Below are 26727 nucleotides of genomic sequence, written 5' to 3'. Positions count from 1 at the left end.
CTTTAACACTACATGACATCATTCACCCGTTCACACACTGATGGGAGGAGCCACCATGCAAGGTGCCATCAGTATAGTCAACCATTCATACACATTCATACTGCGTAGGCGCAGCTACGGGAGCAATATTAGGGTTAAGTGTCTTGCTCAAGGACACGTTGACATGGGCTAGCGACGCCCAGGGATCGAACCGCCGATCCTCTGATTGAAAGACAATCCTACTCACCACTCAAGACTGATTTATACTAAGATTTTACGCACAGACGCAAGCCAAGACCCTCAAGGACCCTTTGCGTAGTCCCATCAGCCATCTTGCGTGCGTCACTCAAAACCTCTGACTATCCGTCAAAGCTACGCGAGCCGTTCGCAGCAGCAAGGCTGTGATTGGTCCGCTAACCACGTCCTTTCTGAGTCTCGCATTTCTGGTTTCAGAGCATAATACCTCTGTTTTTAAAAGCCACAGCAGAAACACGAACAATGGATCCTGTTGAAGAACGTTTGGCTGAAGAGGTCCACAAATATGAGCATTTATAAAACCCGTCTGACGGAGTATCAGGACACGCAGATGGAGGTGAATTCCTGGAGGGAGATGTCGTGAACGTCGACTCTAAACGTTGTTGCGCCACCTGCTGGTCTGGAGTATGGAAAAGGCGGGAACCATAAACCAAAACGAGTCCGTTGATGCAACTGCGTTGCCAGACACAGTTGTAGTTGCAAGAGTATAATTCGCCCGATATATACAACTTAATCAGATCAATGAGAAGAAATACCAATAACCTGATTCAACAATCAGTCCATGATTAGCACGATTTGACCAGTGAGAATGATGAATTCTTAGTCTGGGACACCTTTTAAAAGTATTATTATAAAAATGAACAAACAAATATATTTTTCCTTGAATTGTACAGTCACTAATGACATTACTGTTTGCCCAGTATTAAGTGTCACAAGCTTTCAAGAAATACTATGGACACACACACACACACACACACACACACACACACACACACACACACACACGCACACACACACACACACACACACACACACACACACACACACACACACACACACACACACACACACACACACAAAACCATGGATCCATCAACCATGGAACTTCATAGATATGTACTAACAACCCTAACTTAAGTGATATTCAATTAATTCAAATACATTCACATGAAATAAATATTTTCAATACAAAATCCATGTTTATGTGTTTAAAACACTATAACGTCAAGACTAAATGCCTGATGATATGTCTAAATGACACATTCACATGTTAAATGTTCAAAGCCTTCTTTTTCCCTAGATGTACATTTCATTCAGACACTGTGCTGGCCTTCAGGGAGGCGTCACTGAGAAGGTCAATGAAAGGACAATGCGCTTTTGCTTTCTGTGGACAATATTATTTTACTAAAGGTAAAAAGACTTTGGCTCACCCAGAGTGGCATTTTGAACTGTGCCTCGCAGCCCTGACCTGCTCTTCTACTGTAATGGCATTGTATTACAGCCAGTTCCAGCTTACTGAGTTTTAAGATTGAGCCCTTTGCAGTTCAAACAGGTGTGACATTCAGACAAGCTGTTCTCCTTTGTCCTTGGCCACAAATCGAGATCTCCCAAAATGTAATGTTCTGTAGCTGGCTGATGCTTGAGTAGGCAAGGAGAATGCTGGGTGAATATATCAGCAAGCACTCACTCGCTCAAGGTTAATAAATACAGTTTTACAAATCTCCAAATATTAGATGCTGAAGGCGAATCCAACAATTACATGTCCCAATAAACATTCCACTTCATTTCATGGTACCTACTCAAAGGTGAATTATCTTCTTTTGGTGACAAATGACATGTTTCTCTCTCTGTTAAAACGTGTCCATGGTTCAACAATCAAGATGCACTGTGTAGACTGAGGTTCACCATGAACTATTCCACAGACGGTGACACTCTAACACTTCCAAAATTATTTCAAATCCCTCAATAATCCTTTTCATAATCACATGTCAGTGTTATGATGAGCGTGGATGTAAAGGATGACTTCTCTTAACACACTGCATGTGATGACTACAGACTGTAGCTCCACTTTACAAAAATGAGTCCAAAACCTGCAGGCATGGTGAAACCGTACACTGCGCCCTGAACCCAAATGTGGACCTTCACAGATTAAAAAAATTCTGACACTTAGTGTTTTAGTTACTTCAAACCGTTTTATCAAATGAAATTGTGAACTTGCTGTGCTGACTCGCCGGCGAGCGGCTGCGCAGGTCGGGTGTCTGCATGTGTGTCACACATGGTGACTGTATGGACGCGCCGTGTATCGAGTGTGTCGGTCTTCAATGAATAACTCCAGGAACACTTCCCCCCCCAGTTCAGCCGTGATGTGGACTATACGGCACTCATTGAAGGCCTAGGTCTGAATACACACACACACACACACACACACACACACACACACACACACACACACACACACACACACACACACACACACACATTGTAGAAGTCAGCTATGTGAGAAGCTGATACTGATTCTTTAGAGAATCATCACACTGCATCTCCTTCAGTTTTAATATCAGACTCTCTTCCACATGTTTTGTTCGGTCGGCAAAAATATGATTGTTGCTCGACTTTCTCTCCAGTATATTTTTAGAACTAAAAAAATGGGTTAGGGGGTTAGGGCAATACAACATGGGCAATAGATGGAATCATTATTGTGTTAGTGTCAATCAGGGATAGAGAGTAGAACAACAAACATTCATTTGTATGCTAATGTTACTTGTATGTGATTATTACCTCCGTAATGCAGCAGACATGTTGTGGGCTTTCCTCAGTGGAGTCCAGAAAACAGTCCTCACATCAAATTAGAATTTAAATATCGTGTCCCCTGCTTCAAATCGTCTAATCCATCAGGCGTCTAAACAGTAAATGATCCAGCACTCTCTCACCTCCGCTGCTGTTCCTCATGTCTCTCTTGCACCTCTGCTCATCTTCTCCCGACAACTAATGCCGTTAGAATGTCTTGGTGTGGGGGAAGGTGGAGAGCTGGATTCACTTACGTTGCACTGATGGGACTTGCTCTAAATGTTGCAAAAACAAAGATGCCTTACGTCACCTCTTGGCTTTTCCACTTTAGGGTTTCTTAAATCTTTCTGAAAAGCATCTTCATGGGTTTCCCTTTCAATGCTCTAAGATGATTGTCAGCATACAACACACCTACAGCTGTTATAATAACATATTTAGCAGCAAAACTAGCAGCAAAGTACCTCATTGGTTACTGTTGATATAGGGTGATCATATTTTTTCAACCCAAAACTGGGACCCTTTAGTGCAGAATGACGCAGAGTCCTTTGTGAAGGAAGGAGTAATTCTCCTGTTGTCTCGTTAGAAAAGACTGACTTTGTCTTATAAGTGACTGCTAACTGTTAGCGTACTGGCAGGTTTGGCCAGAAATAGCTGCAAGCATCAGTGCAGCCATGACTAAAACTCATTTATTGATTAGGGAGCTTGGGTAATAAGAGTGGGACAGAACATGAAACACGTCCATGAAAACAAGTGTAATAGTATTAGAATAAGTTCAATTGTGGTTCAAATTGCGAATATTTGATAATGAATATTGTTGTGTGGTACGAGACGTCCTACACGAACCCAGATGTCTTGTCACTGTAGGTTGATTTCCACTCTGCGCGCTCTAAATGTTTTTGCTGTCCGTCTTTCACTTTCTGCAATTACTGAATCACAGAGACTTGACTGACCTCTTTCTTTTGATTCATTTTGAAAGTAAATGTTTTAAATCAGGGGTGTCTGACGGCCCGCGGGCCACACATTTTTTGATGCAGCAAGTTTTAAAAATATACTGGAGAGAAAGTCGAGCAAACGGCAGCTAACCTGCGAGCTCAACAAACATTTTTGCCAAGAAAACGCCACACGAGCAGCTAGAAGGTCGCTCAGCTCAGCGCGCTTCTCAGACAGAGACTTCCTAACAGGGAGCCTCAGTAAAGACTCACTACACTGAGCCTCAGTAAAGACTCACAACACTGAGCCTCAGTGAAGACTCATAACACTGAGCCTCAGTGAAGACTCATAACACTGAGCCTCAGTGAAGACTCATAACACTGAGCCTCAGTGAAGACTCATAACACTGAGCCTCAGTGAAGACTCACTACACTGAGCCTCAGTAAAGACTCACAACACTGAGCCTCAGTAAAGACTCACTACACTGAGCCTCAGTAAAGACTCACTACACTGAGCCTCAGTAAAGACTCACAACACTGAGCCTCAGTAAAGACTCACAACACTGAGCCTCAGTGAAGACTCATAACACTGAGCCTCAGTGAAGACTCATAACACTGAGCCTCAGTAAAGACTCATAACACTGAGCCTCAGTGAAGACTCACAACACTGAGCCTCAGTGAAGACTCATCACACTGAGCCTCAGTGAAGACTCATAACACTGAGCCTCTGTAAAGACTCATAACACTGAGCCTCAGTAAAGACTCATAACACTGAGCCTCAGTGAAGACTCACAACACTGAGCCTCAGTAAAGACTCATAACACTGAGCCTCAGTAAAGACTCACAACACTGAGCCTCAGTGAAGACTCATAATACTGAGCCTCAGTGAAGACTCATAACACTGAGCCCCAGTGAAGACTCACAACACTGAGCCTCAGTGAAGACTCACAACACTGAGCCTCAGTGAAGACTCACTACACTGAGCCTCAGTGAAGACTCACAACACTGAGCCTCAGTGAAGACTCATAACACTGAGCCTCAGTGAAGACTCATAACACTGAGCCTCAGTAAAGACTCATAACACTGAGCCTCAGTAAAGACTCATAACACTGAGCCTCAGTGAAGACTCATAACACTGAGCCTCAGTAAAGACTCATAACACTGAGCCTCAGTAAAGACTCATAACACTGAGCCTCAGTGAAGACTCATAACACTGAGCCTCAGTGAAGACTCATAACACTGAGCCTCAGTGAAGACTCATAACACTGAGCCTCAGTGAAGACTCATAACACTGAGCCTCAGTGAAGACTCATAACACTGAGCCTCAGTGAAGACTCATAACACTGAGCCTCAGTGAAGACTCATAACACTGAGCCTCAGTGAAGACTCATAACACAGAGCCTCAGTAAAGACTCATAACACTGAGCCTCAGTAAAGACTCTTAACACTGAGCCTCAGTGAAGTCAGGACTAATGTGCCTGGAAAAGGTGCCGGAATTCAACAACGTCCAGAAACAAGTCCAGAAACTCAAAGACTTGTCAGCTAACTTAAAGCATCAGGCGTCAGATGAAGCTTTTGATGTTTCCTCGATTGCGTGTTCTCAGAGCTCAGACGCCGCTCAGCTCACACAACCATGGAAGGTCAACGCTGCGCTCTTCCCCACGCTGCCTTTTTGTGTTGATTCATATTATTTTGCATAGCTCAAAATCATAACTTTGCCTCAGAGGGCTTTACAAACTGTACACATGCAACATTCTCCGTCCCGGGACCTTACATCAATCCAGGAGAAGAAAAAAAACTATAACAGAGAGAAAAAGAGGACGAAACCTCAGGGAGAGCAACAGAGGAGATAGAAACGGTAATGTGTCAAATAATAATATTAATAGTGTGTGTGTCAGCATAGTCATGGCAAGAAGCACAACTAAGGTCCAGGTATAACGACGATCCATGAAAACCTGCGACGTGAGGAAGAACAAAGGCTCCGGGAAATAACCACCATAAGCTTGTGCATGACCCACAAGCCGAAACACGTATCTCAAAACCAAAAATATGTTCTGTATACTACAAGTGTTCTGCCAGAAGCTCCTCCTTTGCAGCCTCACGTGTGTTGTGGGGTGACTGTGGCTCAGTGGTTAGCATACCCCTCATTCAACCGGTGGTTTGAGCCCCGGCTCCACTAGTCCTCGTCGTTGTGTCCTTGAGCAAGACACTAAACCATGAATTGCTCCCCGTTGCTTTGTCTACGGTGTATAGAGCAAAAATGTAAGTCCCTTTGGATCAAAGTGTCAGCTAAATTAAACGTAATGTGTTGAATCAATTAGTCAATAAATTGATTCGTCAAAATTAACTACACTTTCGGTGTTGTTTTATCATTTTATATTAAATGTCTTTGGATTTTAAACTGATGGTTGGACTAAATTTGATTTGATGAAATTCCAGTCAATTGTGAGGGATATTTGAAGACTTTTCTGATGTTTACTAAATTAACAATCAATAAATTATTTGAAAATTAAAATGATTATTAGTTGCAGCCGTAAAAACACTGAACACACTGTGTCGCAAGGTTGTGTTTTATTTCTTTTTCTTTTATTCACTGTAGGTACGAGGATTCAGACAAGTAACCAGGTTTATTGGAGGTCACAGATTAAAGATGGACAGACGGAAAGAAGAAATTAGGAAATATAATAATTTGACAGTTGCTTTGGTTTAGTGAATAACTTTACTTTTTCTTTGCCGCATGCAGGCAGATCGTGGTATCATGACTTGGTTTCTAAATAAAATCTCTCCCTGAAGGGTGAGCCTCTAACCGGTGATTTATTCATACTGAATGCTCAACTTTTTTTTTCCTTTTTCGGGGGCTTGAAGCAGCACTCGATTTGTTTATCAAAAGCTGATAGAAAAAGCGTAATTCATCCTGGAATGAAGCCGCTCATTGCAGTCAGTGAACATGAAAATTGGATTCAGGTAGATAAGTCAATCTGTGGATCGGATCCTTTTACTGTTGACCCGAGAGAGCAAGAGTGGGGAGGTGAGAGAACGCTGCTACAGCATTTCCATACCATATCAGACCATAAATGTTTATTTACTTAACTTTTTCTCAAAGAAATGCATTGTATTGCTCTCCGCTCTGTTATATTAAGTGTTTGCTTTTATTTTCTGTCTGATCCTGTACAAATGTGTCCTGCATTAATTGAATTTATGTCCTGAAAAGTATATAACAATTAGAAATGTAGTTTTATAATCCCCCTTCCTCTTGAAAAACACTGTGAGCTATTGTAAAGGGATATGTAAAGCAATACATGTTGCATTAGAGAGACGGTTTACAGAATATATTAGCATGAATATGTAACTAATCCAATAGGCAACTGTGGATTAGTGGTTAACATGACTGTCTTTCTGTCAGAGGATCGGTGGTTTGAGACCTTGCTCCGCTAGTCCATGTTGATGTGTCCTTGAGCAAGACACTTAACCATGAATTGCTCCCATTGCTGCGTCTATGGTCCATAGAAAATAAATTCCAGTTGCTCTGGATAAAAGTGTCAGCTAAATGATGAGTAGTGGACCAACACCAGATCTCTGTTATATTGTATATTCTGCTCAGAAACCACAGCCTTCTGAGTGTGGCTTTGTGTTTGTAATAAAGATGTGTTCCCAGGACATGCAAATATGCCTGAAAATACTGTCATTTCCCACAGCAAGGCACCTTCAGGGTATGGATGTTCAGTAGTGTCAGCAGGGAGGGATTCACTTCCTACCAATCTGTGTATAGTAAAAAGACTCTTCAGAAGAAAAGGGCTTGGGGTAATTGGAACAATATGTTTACACATTTTATGTATTTGGAAGCTCTCTGTATATTGGAAGCAAATTTTGTTTGGGCTGTAAGTAATGGATGTTACCTGGATGAACACAGAGACCATTCATGTGCTTCTGCAAACTATTGTAATCATTGTCATCACTGTAATCAAGGCTTTACTCTTCAGCAATGACGCTCAGGAGTTTTCAGCTGTCAGCGGGAGACTTAATTCTCTGCTCAGGTAAACAGTTCTCCACTATAGATAGCAAATAGTTGTTTAATGCTTTGTTAATGGTCTTCATGTTGTATATTACTCCTTTAAACAATAGTGGACGTTTGATAAATGTTCATCTCCATGTTTATGTTCAACTGTAAAGCACCACTGCATACAAACGTAGTTCAAAGTGCATTACAAGGTGACGCAAAACCACAGGAAGTAGACAACTGGATAAATGGAAAATGGGGAAGAATAGGAGAAGAGCAGAGAAGCATAACACAGAAACATAAAAGTGAATACATAATAAAAGCACATTTTATATATAAAAAGGCAGCCATTTTTACAGCCTGTATGTCAGAGACGTGCTACAAAAGAATAAATCCCACTCCAACTGAGTCAGTTTAGTAATGATACGTTCTATGTTTTACCAACCTACTATTTAGTAGTCATTCCACAGAACCCTTTTTTATCAGACCATTGCCTTAAAACTTTGAGTTTATACTACCGGAGTGTACGCCGCGAGGCAGAAGTTCCTACACCAGAGGTCTAACCGATATGCTGTTGCTAGATTTAAGGAAGCAATTCCTTCTGTATTTGATTCATTACCATGTCTCAATATAACAGAGGACTCCTGTGATAACTTTAGTCCATCACAGATTGATCATCTTGTTTATGGTGCTACTGGCTCACTGAAAATGACACAGGACTTGATAGCCCCTCTTAAGAAGAGGATCATTAAACAACGGAGGTTCGCTCCATGGAAAAAAGCATCACGTAAGCTTGAGTGCATATGGCGTTCCAACAATTTCGAGAAATCACGGTTAGTTTGGCGGGATGGTCTGAGAACATATCAGAAGGCCGGTCCGCAAGGCCAGAGGAGCCTATTACTCATCAAGAATAGAGAAAAATCGGAACAAATCCAGGTTTCTCTTTAGCACTGTTGTCATGCAGAGTCACAGCTCTGTGGAGCCGTGTATTCAGACCTCAGTAGTAAGGACTTCATGAACTTCTTCAATGATAAGATTCTGGCTTTAAGAGGCAGGATTGGTGATCTCCTGCCCTCGGCCACTACTGGTCCATTCTCAGGTTGAGTGGCCTTGGAAGCGGCTGTGGGTCCTGATGTGTGTTTGGTTGGTGTTTCTCCCATCAACCTTGACCAATTGTCTTCAATGGTTTCTACTTCTAAATCTTCTACCAGTCTCCCGGACCCCATTTCGACAAGGCTGCCTAAAGAAGTTTTACCTCTCCACGAGAGGCGCTGCACTCCAGCGCCAGCTGAAGGTCTTTACCAACAGGTCATGTCTAACAGTCTTTCAACGTGGCTGGAATGAAATCTTTTCTTAAGTAGCCCACTCTCAATCCAGAGGTGTTGCCTAACTCTTCCCTTCCTTTTTAAGATCCTTGAGAAAGACGTCGCAAATCAGTTGTGTGACTATCTGCAGAACAATAGTTTTTTTTTGAGGACTTCAGTCAGGATTTAGAAAGCATCATAGCACAGAGACAGCACTAGTGAACGATTACTAATGACCTTCTAGTTGCATCAGATAGGGGACTTATTTTGGTTCTTGTTAGACCTTAGTGCTGCATTCAACACCATTTGTGGTTATCTGGATTGTGGTCCATGGCTACTACTCATTATATGAATAATTTCTGTCATATTCATGTCATGTGCTGCAACTCTGTTACGTTGTTCATTCTGGTCACATGACATCTGTTGCTTCTGTCCATCCTGGGAGAGGGATCCTCCTCTGTTGCTCTCTCTCAGGTTTCTTCCCTTTTTTCATGTGAAAGGGTTTTACTATCTTTATTTGGGGAGTTTTTCCTGATCCCATGTGAGGTCCTAGGGACAGGGATGTCGTATGTTACATTGCATTTCATTTAGCTGACGCTTTTCATCAAAGTGACTTACATTTGTCTCTATACACCGTAGACTTGTAAAGCCCTTCAAGGCAAATTTGTATTCGTGATTTTGGGCTATACAAAACAAACTAAATGGAATTGTTTCGAAAAGACAACGTCACCTCATTTAAGAGCAGACCTCAGACTTTCCTCTTTGACAGAGCTCATAGTTAGGGCTGGCTCAGGTTTGTCCTGGTTCAGCCTCTAGATAAGCTGCATAGGCCTAGACTGCTGGGGGACATCTTAGGATACACTGAGCTCCTCTCTCCTCTTTTCTCTCTCCTTCTGGATGAATTCTTGTCTCTTCAATGCACATCACTAACTCTACTTCTTCAGGAGCCTCTGTGCTTCCTCGCCTCAGGTTTCCATGGACTGTGACTGTCTGTAGCCGGTACTGCCCCTTGCCATCGCGGCCCTGCTGATGCCCCACCTCACTACCTCCTTCTACTGACACGGATCGTGGTCATCTTGATTGTGGTTCATGCCTACTACTCATTATAATGTGTTATATTGATTGAATGTGCTGTAACTCTGTTAATGTTCATTGCATGCCCCTCTGTTGCTCTCCCATAGGTTTCTTCCCTTTTTTCCCTGATATTTTTTGGAGGAATTTTTCCTGATCCGATCTTCGGTCCAGGGATGTTGTATGTGTACAGATTGTAAAGCCCTTTGAGGCAATTTGTACTCATGATTTTGGGCTATACAAAATCAACTGAATTGAATAGCAAATACAATTTTACCAACAACACTGGCATGGGTCTAACTACCGAGTCGGCCAAATGTAGGTAAGTTGATGATACTGTGTTGCACAGATTCAATTATTTTGTGCCGTTTATCCAGCCTTAGAGAATACCTTTTTACATTAAGCTGTAGGGTTGCCACAAGATGAGGAGCAAAGTGTTGTATTAAAAATTGTCACATTTCTGGTTGCAAAATACAATGGAAACCACTCACAGTGATCATGGCTAAAGTGATCAGTCACTTACATGGTCAATAAAGCTTGAGATAGACGCATTGTAACACAGATGTTGTTTGAATTATTTGAATGGGAGTAGTTCTGCAATAGCACTGCCACTGACCCCATGGTTGAAGCGCGGTGATACTCTGGCAGTGCGCCCTAGCGCCCCCTATTGACGCACCGCCACTGCCAATAAAATGTAAACACGTAGAAATTAGGTTGTCAGATGGCAGGTTGATAAGAGACAGGGGTTGCATGTTATGTCCGGAAGCTGAACGTGGACCCAAATGCAGCACAGGAGTCTCAGGTGAAGTGAAAAAAGTAAAAGGGTTTATTAACACAAACAAAAAGATAACGTGAGCGAGGCAGGGTTGAATCCGGTGGGGGAAATGAGAAGGCAGGTCGCAGACGGTGACTCCAGAAAACCCTGAGGTGACGAAACGATCTGGCGCCGACTGGCAGGAAGACCGGGGTTTATATTGACACTCCTGATGACTGGATTGTTCCCAGGTGTTGCAGCCGCACCGACCAGGAGGAGGAGGAGGAGGGGAGGACAAGCCTCTTCAGCAGACAGACAGACAGGAGACAAGAGGACAAGCAAACAGTGGAAACACAGGGGAGCTGCAGGACGACAACATGACATTGCAGGGTCCCAGAACGTTTTCTGAAGTCGCTCCACGTCATGACGACCAAGATAAGTGTGAAGGGGAAATGTGGACGATATCTTTTTCCCAATCTCTGCATTGCCAGATCATCTGTGGTGATCTGCGGTGAACATAATTTAAGTTGTATTGAAGTTCATTTTTGTCTCTTTTTTACTGAAATTCAAATCCATTTAACACATCACATTTAAATGAAAAACAAATTATATTATTAATACATTCTTGGTTATTATTTTAAAGCACCCTGTCATTTCATTTTTGGTGTGATTAGAATATGGTCATTATTTAATGTGCTGGACCAGTAATGGATCACATTGTTCATGTTGTTGGCTAAACATGGTGCACAGCAAGTGCTCAGTAATATTTGATTGTCTGTGAGTGTTTACAAAATAATGAGTACATGTGTTAATTATATTTACCTCAATGCTACTTTCAACTGGTGTATTGTTGCTCTAGCTAAATTATTTCAAATGGTATGAGTCTTCCTCGGCTTCAAAGTAGCAAACAGTTGTAGTTTTGAAGAAGGTTGGATCAAAATAGGGTCAAAAGAAGGCAACATGGGATGAAACTTGCCAAGTTGTGCAAGTGTATCGTTGGAGGTATACTTACAATGAAGCACTTCAGTATTCAGTGAGGGATTATCACTCAACATTTGGCGTGTGTTTTAGAACGTGCTTAGGACTGGTAGTGGTGCTCGTAGTAAAATTACCATAGCTTCCAGAAAGACGGTTGGTCCCAGCAGGGAGGAGGAGCAGCATGTTTATCAAAGGCTTGACGCTGCATATTTTGTTATCAGCTGTATGCACTGACGCTTTCTTGTTGGTTAGGAAGTAGCTGAAGAACTGGCAGTCCCTTCATTCCACTTCATCAATGAGCCGAGCTACACACAAGCTTACAGCAGATTTTCTCATTCCAACATGGAACTTGACTGGGGGCTTTTCCATGTCAATGCAAAATAAAATAAACTCATGAAGAAGCATAGTACGATAAGACTAACTAGCATTTGAACAACATTGTTTCAAAGCCAAGTTCATTACAATATATATACTCTTTAAAGAAAAAAAGGTTTGTATCGAATTTCTGTTTCAACTCTTTATCCTCATCTGAACATATCATTTGCAGTTTAGCACCACACAAAGCACAGGGGTGGCAGACGACATTGGTTTTGCAGGTATTCAGTCATAAACTTAAACATTGAACACATTTAAATTTGAACCTCATAGTGGTTCTGGAGGGGGCTCAACACATTAAAAAATGTATGTGGATTCATTGATTATTTGTCAAGATATCTGACTGTCAATCATGATGATCACCCCTGGCTTTTCTACCAGTCTTGGCCAAATTGTGCTGTCTTCAACCGTGGAAGCAAAGTTCTTAGACCTTAGAAGTGTTTCTTGAATGCCTGTGTTCCTGTTTCGTGCTTAGATTAATCTCCACCTCCCAGGTCTTCTTGTAATCCCTAGTCTCATGCCAAACCCAGCTCCTCAACCCTGTCAATTCAGATACTGTACAGGAGTTCAAACCCCTCACCGTCATGTGTGTCACATTCTGGGATCACTCAATAGTGAACCTTTATCGTTAATTACGGTCAGTCCAACCGCCTTTCAGTGCATGTGAGCGTTCTACACTGGCGAGCTAATTGCCCTCGCTCCACACTGTAACTCACATTTACAGCAGTCGGTTGTCTTTCCCCCCAGAAACCCAGAAAAAGACTTTGAGCTCTGTCAAAACTGTTGCCGCTGTTTACGCTGTTTGCACCATTAATTGAGGGCCATGTGGTGGCAATAGAAATGCTCTGATTTTCAAATTTGGCACACAACGAATTGTTATCCACTTACAATTAGGGTATTTACATTAAACTAGTAGTTAACAGAGATGTAGAGGTATAAAGTGAAGACCATATATGCATACAATGTTTCATTTTAATGTAGAGTTCACGACCAACTGGGAACATCAGTGCTGTGTGGTTATGTTTAATATATATATATATATATATATATATATATATATATATATATATATATATATATATATATATATATATATATATATATATATATAGTGCTTCTGGTGATTGCCTTGAAATAGGAAAATATCCCTAATCTAAATTTAGTCTAAAAACCCAAAATGGGCTATGGTTTTCACGCAACAAAAAGAGTTACAGTAAGCCTGAATTTCCCATCCTGGTTGAAGCATTTAGAAAATCTTGGTTTACTTTAAGGGGGGTCCACAAAAAAAAAAGAAAAGCCCAAAAGACATCAGCCATTTTCACAGCCTTCTTTCAAAATACCAGCAGCAGAAAAATAAGCGGCACTTTGCAATCCCCTCAACCAACAGAAGACTGCTTGGACATGGGGTGGAGAATATGTCAGAGTCTTGTTCCCTCCCTCGGCCACCTAAATGTAGAGACGACTACACAATGAGACATCCGCCACATTGAAGCATCTGTGGCCTAGCCTGAAATTAGTCCAGTCCTCTATTTGGCAGCACTTAATTCCTGTTCCAATTGAAGGGTTTCGGCATAGCCATGAGCTAATGGGTCATGTGACGTACCCTAAGGACACCTGCCTGCCTTTCCATGAACCCCCAGTTGGCTCTGACATTTGATCATGCAGAGCTCCTCTTATTTGTTTTGGATCATTTCTGTCATACAGCCTTTGGGAGAGGTATTGACAGCCAGTTACAACTTCATCATATTTACAGACAGTTCAATTGAATTCAAGCGCCGGCTGAAAATATCCATACTCAGTGCAATTTTGACAATAAATAAATGATTGAACTAATTTACTGCTGTCCTCTTTTGTGCTGTTTTATCGTGCAGCTTAAGCAAGCCAACATGGGATTTCCTACAGCAGGTTTAAAATGTAGACACGTTTGGCGTCCCTCTGCCAAACTGATCTCAGAGGCTTTGTCTTCAGCCTTGTTGAACCACTAGAATTGCAGGAGGAGAATTGAGGATGATGTGGTTGTCCGCTTTTGCAGCCCACCCTGTCAAAAGCTTTTAAAAACCTGTTCACAATAAGCAGCTGGCTGGGGACACTCTCTGTTCGTGGCTGGCATGCTCAGACGCTCCCGGGATCCATCTCCTGGCCACACTCCCTATAAAACACTCCATGCCGTGTGTGTAAAAAGCCGCATTTAGCATAATGAAATGTAGGAAGCAATCAGTGAGAACACTGACAGAATGCAGCCTGACACCCGGGATATTTCCTGCTTGGGAGAAGTCTAATGTGGTTTACACTCACATCTAGTCTCATAACTGCATAAATAGAGACAGGACCGTTATGCAGATGCTACCCATCCCCGCTACTTCGCTTCACAGTCAGCTCTGACATACGCACACACACATACGTCACAAAGCAAATTAGCATTATTTGCATTTTAGAGCTGGCTCAGTCAGGCATCCTGTGCATTTTTGAAATACTTTTTTTTGTTTCCTAATGTTTTTCTTTTAGTGTTGAAGGCTTTGTTTATTGATTTTGGATCAGGATTAGAAGGTAAAATGTGTTTCATGGAACCCAGAGTGTAGCTCTCATTCATCAAATTTAACAAAATTATCCCTGATCATAGGGTCACAACAAAAACAAGTATTAAAAGTGCCAAAAAGGTATAACATTGAATATTTGTATTATAATAATAATAAAAAGAAGAAGAAGAAGAAAACATAAAACAATGATGTGGTGTTATTTTTCATCATGAAGATTTATATGAGTAGATGTCATTGCTGTAACCCGCGAGGGGGCCTGAACAAGTGATTTTGCTCCTCTATTTTTCAACAGGTTTGTCAATTCTGTCCTCCTGAACTATTGTAAGGGACATGTCCCTTCCATTCATATGCAGATCTACATCCTCACTGCTAAAGTGACACTTTATTCCTATTAAAAGTAACTGAACTGGCCTCTTCGCAAATTTACACTCCACTTGTTACTGTGACTTCTCACAATGGTAACGATTTAAAACATAGCTGCTGTTTCAGGGAGTGATTTGTACATCTGTCCTGATAAGTGTCAGGAAGTGCAACATAAAGAGCTGGTTTTGTGACAAACCGTCCATCTCTTTGTCGTTGTCTCCGTACACCTAGAGCCAAAGCTGACTCCACTAGCAGAGGAAAGACACGGCTACAGAGACGGAGCTGTCAGTCAAAGCTCCAGGGAAGCAGAACCAAAGGGGGGTCTCATGTGGCCTGCAATTTTCTCAAGGCCATTAAACCCACCCCTTTTAATTTCTCTCTCTCACATTCACTCTATTCTCACTGTAAAATGGCCTTTCAGTGCTAGGATTTTCATCCAAAGACAGGAATGTGAAAAGCACTTTGCAGAACAATGCTGAACACGTCTTGCAATTTTTTTAGGCTAAAAGGGAAAGTAATGGTGGACATTGAGTTAGGGCTCTATGAAGAAGCAGACAGGACAATGGATATTGTGTTGTATGCATATAATGAAATAATAATACTTTGATTTGATTTTTGTACTTTACGGATGGGGGGACTAAGTCACAGTACCAAAACTGCAATGTTTTATATACCCGTTTTCATTAGGTGTCTGATGTCTCCTGTTCATGTCACCAACAAAGTAAATCATGCTTTAATTTTATTTTCTACAGTCACTTTTATTCGCTTTTAGTTAATCAAGGTTACAGTGGACTACGCATATAGAACTGTGGTTACATTCGGTAACTTCCATCTAGAAATGAGATGAATGTAGAAGACTTTATTATATATTTACCACACACACACAACATATATATATATATATATATATATATATATATATATATATATATATATATATATATATATATATATATATATATATATATATATATGGCACTTTTATCTGTTTCTAGCCGGAATTCCTTCTAAGTATTCATGCAGGGGACGTATACATTACCAGGCAATCCAAAATGAACAAACAACCCTCTGCCCATACCAACATACAGGTAATGTAGATGAAATAAATAACTTGTTAAACTCCTGAAAAGCAGCGCGCCTTTTATTCCGCTCCCTCTCTCTCTCCACATAAGTGTGCCGTACTCAATTTCCAGCTTCAGTGAGAATGAAGAAAGATAGGGGGAGAAAATTGGAAGTTTGGTTTAAAATGCAGACAGCCCTAGCTTTCTGCTTGATGGCCTGTGACATCTCCCTGCACCACACTTTGCATGGCAGAATAGGAGCTTGTAATAGAATTTCCGCCACCAACGAGGTTAATTACATCCCCCCTCTACACAAGCTGCAAAATAAAATAAAAGGCACCACATCGCCTGTAAGTGTCTGTGACAGCCAGAAATCCCTGTCGCCATCTTACCTTTAGGATTTAATTTCAGGTTAATGTCTGCCATCGTGTTGCATTATAGTGAGACCCTCAGGGGAACTTAAGGGGCCTTCAGCAGAAAAGAATGACATGACAGCTTATGGAGGACAGAAGTGGAGGAAAACCAGGCTGTCTGTCACTGTTCTGTGAAGAGCTGTCATCATGTAACTTGACTAAAATCGTTTAAACATGCTGAGGCTTGAACTTATCTCAAAGCACAAATGAAGGGAGAGCGAGTGGATGGATAACAGCAAGGCAGGTGCAACACCTCAGAACAATGTATGTTTTACTGTGGTTATGGATAACAGCTTCAAAATCAAAACAATTTCATTGCCCAAAGTGGGGCTCGAAAACACAATTTTACAGCAACATGACTTGCTCAGTCTGTAGAGCATGAGACTCTCAATTGCGGGGTCGTGGGTTCGAGCACCACGTTAGGCCATGGTCTTTTAGGCTAGGATTTAAGCTGAGATTAATGTGTTCAGCAACGGACCTAGGTTCCACACATTAAGGACGCACCCAACTTTCGACTTGTATGATTGCACGGACGTCAAAGCGATACAAGTTGTGAAGTAATTCTATTCTCGCAGCAATGTTAGCTGCAAGACCATCATTGCTATCACCAAGGAGTCCATGTATCAATGTATGCCTGACTGGCTCAGTCGGTAGAGCATGAGACTCTTAATCTCAGGGTCGTGGGTTCGAGCCCCACGTTAGGCTATGGTGTTTTAAAACTGGGACTTAACCTGATATTAATGTGTTCGCAACAAAACTACATTCCGCACATTAAGGGCGCACACAGCTTTTGACTTGTCTGATTGCACGGACATCAAAGTGATCCAACTTGTTATGTATCGGTGGTTTTGCAGCGATGATTGGTGCAAGACCATCATTGCTATCACCAATCTGTCCATCAAATACAATACCTATGCCCAAGGTGGAAATCGAAATCACGACCCATTTCCTGCTGTTTCATGCCTGACTAGCTCAGTCGGTAGAGCATGAGACTCTTAATCTCACGGTCGTGGGTTCGAGCCCCACGTTAGGCTATGGTCTTTCAGGCTAGGATTTAACCTGATATTAAAGTGTTCAGCAACAGACCTACGTTCCACACATTAAGGGCGCACACAGCTTCCAACTTGCATGATTCCACGGATATCAAAGTGATCCAAGTTGTTATGTGGTTTTGCAGCAATGTTTGGTGCAAGACCATCATTGCTATCACCAAGATGTCCATCCAATACAGTACCTATGCCCAAGGTGGGAATCAAAATCACGACCCATTTACTGTTATTTTATGCCTGACTAGCTCAGTCGGGAGAGCATGAGACTCTTAATCTCAGGGTTGTGGGTTTGTGGGGTTGCACAGACATCAAAGTGATCCAAGTTGTTAATTAATGATGGTCTTGCACCAATGATTGGTGCAAGACCATCATTGCTATCACCGAGGAGCTGATCGAATACAATACCTATGCCAAGGTGGGAATCGAAATCACGACCCATTTCCTGCTGTTTCATGCCTGACTAGCTCAGTCGGTAGAGCATGAGACTCTTAATCTCAGGGTCGTGGGTTCGAGCCCCACGTTAGGCTATGGTGACTTTGACTGGGACTTAACCTGAGATAAATGAGTTCAGCAACACACCTTCGTTCCGCACATTAAGGGAGTACACAGCTTCTGACTTTCATGATTGCGTGGATATCAAAGTGATCCAAGTTGTTATGTATCGGTGGTTTTGCAGCAATGATTGGTGCAAGACCATCATTGCTATCACCAATGAGTCTATCGAATACGATACCTATGCCCAAGGTGAAAATCGAAATCACGACCCATTTCCTGCTGTTTCATGCCTGACTAGCTCAGTCGGTAGAGCATGAGACTCTTAATCTCACGGTCGTGGGTTCGAGCCCCACGTTAGGCTATGGTGACTTTGACTGGGACTTAACCTGAGATAAATGAGTTCAGCAACACACCTTCGTTCCGCACATTAAGGGAGTACACAGCTTCTGACTTGCATGATTGCGTGGATATCAAAGTGATCCAAGTTGTTATGTATCGGTGGTTTTGCAGCAATGATTGGTGCAAGACCATCATTGCTATCACCAATGAGTCTATCGAATACGATACCTATGCCCAAGGTGAAAATCAAAATCACGACCCATTTCCTGCTTTTCTTATGCCTGACTAGCTCAGTCGGTAGAGCATGAGGCTCTTAATCTCAGGGTCGTGGGTTCGAGCCCCACGTTAGGCTATGGTCTTTCAGGCTAGGATTTAACCTGATATTAAAGTGTTCAGCAACAGACCTCACATTAAGGGCGTACACAGCTTTTGACTTGTCTGATTGCACGGACATCAAAGTGATCCAAGTTGTTATGTATAGGTGGTTTTGCAGCAATGATTGGTGCAAGACCATCATTGCTATCACCAATGTGTCCATCAAATACAATACCTATGCCCAAGGTGGGAATCGAAATCACGACCCATTTCCTGCTGTTTCATGCCTGACTAGCTCAGTCGGTAGAGCATGAGACTCTTAATCTCAGGGTCGTGGGTTCGAGCCCCACGTTAGGCTATGGTGTTTTAAACTGGGACTTAACCTGAGAATTATGTGTTCAACAACGGACCTACTTTCGGCACATTGAGGGCGCACACAGCTTCCGATTTGTATGATTGCACGGAGGTCAACGTGATCCAGGTTATGTATCGGTAGTTTTGCAGCAATGATCACCGATGTGTCCATCAAATACAATACATATGCCCAAAGTAAGAATCGAAATCACGACCCATTTCCTGCTGTTTTATGCCTGACTAGCTCAGTTGGTAGAGCATGAGACTCTTAATCTCAGGGTTGTGGGTTCGAGCCCCACGTTAGGCTATTGTGATTTTAACTGGGACTTAACCTGAGATTAATGTGTTCAGCAACAAACCTACATTCTGCACATTAAGGGCGCACACAGCCTTTGACTTGTCTGATTGCACGGACATCAAAGTGATCCAAGTTGTTATCTATAGGTGGTTTTGCAGCAATGATATGTGCAAGACCATCATTGCTATCACCGAGGTGCTGATCGAATACAATACCTATGCCAAGGTGGGAATCGAAATCACAACACATTTCGCGCTGTTTTATACCTGACTAGCTCAGTCGGTAGAGCATGAGACTCTTAATCTCAGGGTCGTGGGTTCGAGCCCCACGTTAGGTTATGGTGTTCTAAAACTGGGACTTCACCTGATATTAATGTGTCCAGCAACAAAACTACATTCCGCACATTAAGGGCGCACACAGCTTTTGACTTGTCTGATTGCACGGACATCAAAGTGATCCAACTTGTTATGTATCGGTGGTTTTGCAGCGATGATTGGTGCAAGACCATCATTGCTATCACCAATCTGTCCATCAAATACGATACCTATGCCCAAGGTGGAAATCGAAATCACGACCCATTTCCTGCTGTTTCATGCCTGACTAGCTCAGTCGGTAGAGCATGAGACTCTTAATCTCAGGGTCGTGGGTTCGAGCCCCACGTTAGGCTATAGTGATTTTAACTGGGACTTAACCTGAGATTAATGTGTTCAGCAACACACCTTCGTTCCGCACATTAAGGGAGTACACAGCTTCTGACTTGCATGATTGCGCGGATATCAAAGTGATCCAAGTTGTTATGTATCGGTGGTTTTGCAGCAATGTTTGGTGCAAGACCATCATTGCTATCACCGAGAACTCCATCCAATACAGTACCTATGCCCAAGGTGGGAATCAAAATCATGACCCATTTACTGTTATTTTATGCCTGACTAGCTCAGTCAGTAGAGCATGAGACTCTTAATCTCAGGGTTGTGGGTTTGAGCCCCACATAAAGGCTATGATGTTTCAGGCTCGTCCTTAATATAAGAGTGTAGTGTTCTTTAAGACCTATGTTCTGCATATTGAGTCGCAGACAGCGACCGACTTGTACCATCCCACAGGCTTCTAAATGATAACCTATTTTTTTATACTGGATGTTTTCAGAAATGAAAGTTTGAGCGTTTAGGCTAGAACTTAATCTGAGATTAATGTGGTAAGCAACAGACATTTCGCACATTAAGGGTGCGGACAGCCTCCGACTTGTGTGGTTGCACGGACATCCAATTGATCCAGCTTGTTTTGTAGCGGAGGTTTTGCAGCAATGATAGGTGCAAGACAGTCATTGTTATAATCAAGGAGTTCATAGAAAACCATTGCAAGGCGTACATAACCATTTGTGGAAAAGTGGTCATCAGTATGTCTTGACATTCCAGAGTTTATGTCAGACGCCAGCTTCACTGACCAATCACAGCGCACGTTATTGGTCACGCGGGCCAATCAGGGTACAGGGTCTCAAGAAGGCTGTTTCATGTATTTTAACCAGGCTAATATTATATATGGATAAAGAGAAGTTAAATGTGATTGAATAAAAAATGCCGTCAGGGAATTCCAAGCCTTCTCTGAAGGCCTAAACAGAATCACAAAGTTATAGCTTTTTTTTATAATTAAAAATATATATACACATAGGACTCTGAGGGGACTACCTGCAGTAATGACAACATACTGAAAACAGCAAACAGAATACACAGAAACACAAGTTAATACAAATTAGTTTTCAATTTTGATTTCAGGGAATGAAGATTAAGATTGTGTAAGAGTCTTCAGAGGAAATACACAGCGCCGTTTGTACTTGAGTCTGTTCCAAAGGCCAGATGGTTGTTGTGCCTACTGACATTGAAGCCCACAAATAAATGTTGGGTCCAGAATAATTATTGGCATTTAAGTACAACTACATTCCTAAAAATCAACTGGAAGCCAATGTAGGGAAGCTCCAATAACTACATGATCTCTATTCTTTGTTCCTGTCAGGAGTTTGGCAGCAGCAGACAAGTGCGACCTTTACCACTAAAACAGGAAACAAGAGTTTCTCTCTGCAATTTGGGAATTAGTGTGTCAATCGTTGAATGTTGATTATGGTTTGCAAAATAAAACACACCTCTGGTCAGTAGTGGCTAGTGGATTTTTTTTGGGGTAGGGTTAGCTAATTAATTTCAGCCGACATACAGTATCATTTAATGAAAAAAAAGTATCACGCATGAATATTCGACTTTGCGGTTAAATATTTAACATTTATTCCAATACTTTGACATAATGACATCGTATTACAAATGCATTAAAACAATAATTATGTTTGCTTACTAGTAGTTTGCAATAATAGTGTGCGCACGCACACACGCACACAGAGTTATTACAAGTTTAACTAACCTTGTGCATCTTCCACGGAGTGCTAGTACCGTTACTGTTTATAAATTGTATACAAAAACATGTTTTCTGTAACTTTTAACATACTAACAGTGCACATTGCAAGCCGCCTTCAAAATAAAAGCATCTCATCTCACAGGAAACCAGTTAGCTTGACTTTATGCAGGTAAAACACTTACATGATGTTTTTGAATGGTGTCTGTGAACCTCTGGACAAGTCCTTTAATGAAGACAGGGTCGATGTGTCTCTTCTGCAGCTGGTTGAATAGCATGTCCACATTTGGAGATGTGTGCTGCATGATGAGGATCAGCTGATGCACTAGTAGTGGACACTGCATTCCTGGCTGCTGACTGCAGCCCCGTTGTAGGTTAGGGCGATCAGTTTGTCTGTTTGTTTGTGTGGTAGAACGGTGCTCAACCTGTCCATAAGCGCTGAAGCGAAGCTGTCAGCGATTGCGTTCTGGATGCTTGTTTGTTACCGTTAGCATCGATGTAGCACAAGCAGCGGCTGTCCGTCTTCCAGCGTTCTTTACTTCCACATATGTCCCGGTCTGTTGTGTAATGCTGAGTTCAGGCGGCTGATCTGGGACCAGTCGTTTCAACTGGAGTCTCTCCGCCTAAGTTCGTCTCTTTAACGTTTCAAAGAGGAGAGATTTTATCTTGTTTGGGTTGAGTCTTATTGCAAGAGTAGCGCTCCATTGTCATATCGTTAAAATGTCACTGCAAGAGAAGAGAAGCCGGCGAGAACACACAAGATGTGAACGAGACACGAGCCCTGACAAGAACAGAGACACGGGAAAACGCTCTGGGGCGAGATGAGAACAGCCCCTCCGGAACTCTTTTTTAGGGCACTGATTGGCTAAACGTCACTCATTTATTTCTTTAATCAGTGATTGGCTAAACTGCGTAGTAGACCCGTTTTCTTTGGGCAGAATCGATCAAGCCCCACGACGTGCACGAGCAGCAGAGACATGCATGTGAGCAGCTGAGAGGTGCATGTGAAAAGCTGAGGGGCGCACAAGCAGAGGAAAGAAGCAAGAAAAACTGATATTTGGCGCAGATATCCTATTTTAGAAATGTCACTGGGTATATTCCATTGCTCAAAAACACAAATATTGACAATTTGTATAATGTATTAATATAATTAGATTTTTTATAATTAATAATATTAGTCTCTTTTTTTTTTGGTGGCTCAAGGGGGGTGGGGCCAAGCCCCGTTGCCCTCTATGGGCCGGCCGCCACTGCCTCTGGGTCTGCCGAGTGAAGCCAATGTGGAAGTGTCTTAAAACAACAGGCAACTCCTCTGGTTGCAAACATCAGTCTGATTGTAAAGTTACTCTACTTCTCATTTGAAACATTGTAAACATGAATTCATGGTCTCAATCTATAGTTTCAAGAAATCTTCAATACAGCATGATGTATACTTAGTAAAAAATACTAGAATGCAGGCCCTCTAAGAAGAAGACTGTGCTGGCGGGGCGTATGTTGGGCTCAACAGTCGGAGGAACTAAGTCGGGGAGTAGTTCAGGGAATGGTGCCGGGAAGAGGCTTCATCAGCCTTAACTGAAATCAATTGTTGATTGTGTCCCTCTGCTTGAATAAACTTTAGTAGTGATGGAGGACGGCAGGAGAAGGAGACCTGGAGTGCATACTACCAGAGTATACATGAACAGTGGTGTTAATGAAAGACGTTAAACGCTATTGGGTTGCTGGAATCTGTGCTGAGTTAAACCCCGGGGATAACGGCAGCGTGTTACAAAGGTCTTTAGAGACGTGTGACAAACTTAGGTTCTAAAAATGTAAGCTAATGCCGAAGTGCCTAAACCATGCATTATTCCTAATGACCAGTTGGGGGCCAATTTTCTGTTTGCAAAAATAAGTCTTATTTTAACATTAAAAAACCCTACTTCTCACGAGTTCAAGAGCAGGCAAGTTCCCACATTATTTGACATTGTTTATTTGCTATTTTTAGCTTAGGCGGGTCCGTCAAGCTTAGCCTTATGCTGTGTTCACACCGAACGCGTCAAGATTTCGACGCGTGTCGAGATTACATGCAAAGTCAATGTACAGCTGCGTCGAAGCTGCGTAGACGCGTATTTTCCAGCGGGCAGCGCGTGAGTGTAGTTGCTAGCTCTGCTAGTTGACCACATGGTGAGCTGTAGCCATGTTAAGGTGAAATGAACCACCCCGTAACACTTTAACTGCCGGGTCGTAATAAAATAGATATCACTTTTAGGGATTTAATACCTGAGGTGGGAAAACCTTTTTTTTTTGGAGGTCTACTATGTCTTTCATAATGTAACAGTTTTTCCTTGGGGAAAAAAATTAAATTACAAAGTGGAAAATGCACCCATCTCGTAGAATATAATTTGTATATTTTGATCATGACAGCATTTTCTCTGTAGCGTTCCGCTTTTGGACACGTGATGCATGCTTTCCTCTTGCTGGTACTTTGCAGAAGCAGTGCAACATGATCTGAATTGATCATTGATCTGAATACTTACATGCTGAATATATCAGAGATAAATGATATTACTGATAAGGAAAGAAAATTGTTCATTTAGAAATTGAAGGTGCAGCACCATGCTTTGTCCCACACTGTCACTATGGTAACAACATAATTAGTGAATGTGCTTTGTCACTGTCAGCAAGACTGGACAGAAATTAATTTCCAACGTTTCACAAATGAGTTGATGAGCTTGAGATGGAATGGGTCCTGTTGGCTGGGACAGATAAAAGGAACACTGATAATGGAGATGATTTGTGTTCAGAATTCATGTTTCAGTCCTTCACAGGATTCTAGAGAACGAGTGTTCACGTTCTGTGCCGTTGCGTGAGCAAATGTAGCGTGGCCATTCTCCAGCACACATATGCCAGCAGTTTTCATCAAATAATCTTTTCAATCGTGCATGCCTTGCATGTTGAATGAAGGGTGAGGATTACTAAAACCTTTGTTACAGCTCTTAGTACGGAATAACTGTTCAAATTCACAAAGCCAAAATTACTTTTTTCCATATCTGACATGATGATCTGTACTTGCATGAACTTCTTGCGAGACAGAAAGGCGCTTTGCAAAGTCTCAATCACTGCCATTGTGATGATTTTCTGTGTAATCCAGCAATTTTCCCAATCCGGATTATTTTATCATCTCCCTCCTGATAAACAGAGGCAAAATAAAGTCAGATTTCATTTACACCAACCAGGCCAAAAATAATCACTCCCAAACTCATTTATGAATCTGGGTACGTGCCCTAGTTTTTGCTAAATACATTTCGCTAAACTTTTGCCCCATTCGCAGCAGGGCCAAAGTATTTGTATGTCAGTTTGTGAATGTTTTCAAGTTATTTTGACCCTCTGTCTTGTCCATTATCCCCACTCAGGGCCATAATTTGTGGACAGAGAAATTCCAGCATGATCTTTTCAAAGATATGCCTTGCACACTGATTGAAGGGTGAGGTTACTGAAACCTGTGTTACGGCTCATACGATGCACTTTCCAGTCTATTTACAATTACTAGTATCCATGCAAACCTGACGCAGAACCTTGGCATCACCCAATGTTGTTTGGATGCACGGTGGCACATGGTGAATTTGGCCTTTTATTTTACATGTAGGAAAAAAAAAATGTAATCTTTGCTCCCTTACTTTTTTATAATGTGGAAAGGTCCTTTTTTCTGATTTGACTGCAACGTAGAAGTGTTTTATTCCCAGATGGAAACCCCATGCCAGTGCATGTCCTGTTTTCACATTCTTTCAGCATTAGAAACATCAACTGCATCTGCAATAGTAATGCCATCAAGAGAGCAGCTCATTTGATTAGATTCTACATATTAAACATGAACATAACCATGAAAGAGATTATCATTGCTAATTGTTTTAATATGATAATCAAGGTGGAAAAAGTAATAGCAGTGGATGGGTCTGATGTCTGCACGGATGTTTTTTACCTGCACTTTCACTTTTTTTCTTCTTTTTTTGCCTCTAAATGTTCATATTCTCATACCATTCTGTGTGAAAAGGGAAACGTGTTGGCATTTGAATGGTCAGGGTCAGATTGATCGTTGACAAAACTCTTTAACTTGCTTATTTCTTTTATTTATTATTGTTTGCCAAATAAAACTTCACTCTGTCTATGTTTTTCAGTGTGTTGAAGATGTGATCAGCGTTTACAGCGTAAAGGGATTGCAGGGTTTGCCAACTTCCACATCTGAATGTCCTCTGATGAATAAGTACTCCATTATTAAAACTACCAAGCACATTGTCCTGCAATCAGGGCATTGATTGCAGGACAATGGATGTGTTTGATTGAGACACAATCAGACACTTCTCTAATTCAGGCTTCAAAGGAAAATCAGCAGCATGCAGACATGAGGTAAAAATCACACAGCCGTCCTTCTAAAGAGGTCAAAGCAGACGGTCTCAGAAACCAGGGTCACAAACTTTAGTTTGTCGCACGTGTTTGTAAGAATTGACAACATTTCCAAATCAACAGATTTTATTCAGTTAAAATGTTTTCGACTGCTATTTATTTAATCTGAGTGTGGGCGACCGGAGACTCTCCCAGAATGCATTGAGACATTTTTGATGAAGAAGATTCCTAACTCTGTGAATTTGAATTGTCTTAAGGACTCACTAAACGCCGAGCTTTCACAATTAATACTGAAGACTTTTTCTCCAAGTCTTTACGTTGCATAAGCATAACCTGGTCATGACCTCACTGTACTATATGTACATTTATTGTAGAAATACATAACTTCAAAAAAAGTCAGCACTGAGTGTCGATACCAAGTGAAATCCTAATATTTGACTTGAGGGGCCATGGTTCTATCCCTGCGGTTGTTCGGTGGAGTTTCCATCTTCTTCCTACGGCAGTGTGGGTTCCCTCCACCTTCTT

General features: G+C 41.8%; 9 non-coding genes across 9 annotated transcripts; all 9 read left to right on the top strand.

Annotated features, from left to right (window-relative positions):
• Positions 1–17216: 17216 nt before the first annotated feature.
• Positions 17217–17289, top strand: trnak-cuu (transfer RNA lysine (anticodon CUU)). Its single transcript has one exon. It is a non-coding gene; the product is annotated as a tRNA-Lys (tRNA).
• A 256-nt stretch (positions 17290–17545) lies between these two features.
• Positions 17546–17618, top strand: trnak-cuu (transfer RNA lysine (anticodon CUU)). Its single transcript has one exon. It is a non-coding gene; the product is annotated as a tRNA-Lys (tRNA).
• Positions 17619–18087: 469 nt separating this feature from the next.
• On the top strand, positions 18088–18160 carry trnak-cuu (transfer RNA lysine (anticodon CUU)). Its single transcript has one exon. It is a non-coding gene; the product is annotated as a tRNA-Lys (tRNA).
• A 256-nt stretch (positions 18161–18416) lies between these two features.
• trnak-cuu (transfer RNA lysine (anticodon CUU)) lies at positions 18417–18489 on the top strand. Its single transcript has one exon. It is a non-coding gene; the product is annotated as a tRNA-Lys (tRNA).
• Positions 18490–18746: 257 nt separating this feature from the next.
• On the top strand, positions 18747–18819 carry trnak-cuu (transfer RNA lysine (anticodon CUU)). Its single transcript has one exon. It is a non-coding gene; the product is annotated as a tRNA-Lys (tRNA).
• Positions 18820–19067: 248 nt separating this feature from the next.
• trnak-cuu (transfer RNA lysine (anticodon CUU)) lies at positions 19068–19140 on the top strand. Its single transcript has one exon. It is a non-coding gene; the product is annotated as a tRNA-Lys (tRNA).
• A 230-nt stretch (positions 19141–19370) lies between these two features.
• trnak-cuu (transfer RNA lysine (anticodon CUU)) lies at positions 19371–19443 on the top strand. Its single transcript has one exon. It is a non-coding gene; the product is annotated as a tRNA-Lys (tRNA).
• Positions 19444–19698: 255 nt separating this feature from the next.
• On the top strand, positions 19699–19771 carry trnak-cuu (transfer RNA lysine (anticodon CUU)). The gene has a single exon. It is a non-coding gene; the product is annotated as a tRNA-Lys (tRNA).
• A 257-nt stretch (positions 19772–20028) lies between these two features.
• trnak-cuu (transfer RNA lysine (anticodon CUU)) lies at positions 20029–20101 on the top strand. Its single transcript has one exon. It is a non-coding gene; the product is annotated as a tRNA-Lys (tRNA).
• The last annotated feature ends 6626 nt before the right edge of the window (positions 20102–26727 follow it).

This window comes from Clinocottus analis, unplaced genomic scaffold (genome assembly GCF_023055335.1).
Source record: "Clinocottus analis isolate CAN_PGR_092001 unplaced genomic scaffold, fCliAna1.0.p SCAF_14, whole genome shotgun sequence".
In the NCBI taxonomy this organism is placed as follows: Eukaryota; Metazoa; Chordata; class Actinopteri; order Perciformes; family Cottidae; genus Clinocottus; species Clinocottus analis.
Note: the sequence above shows the minus strand (reverse complement) of the source record. Positions and strands in the feature narration are given on the sequence as shown.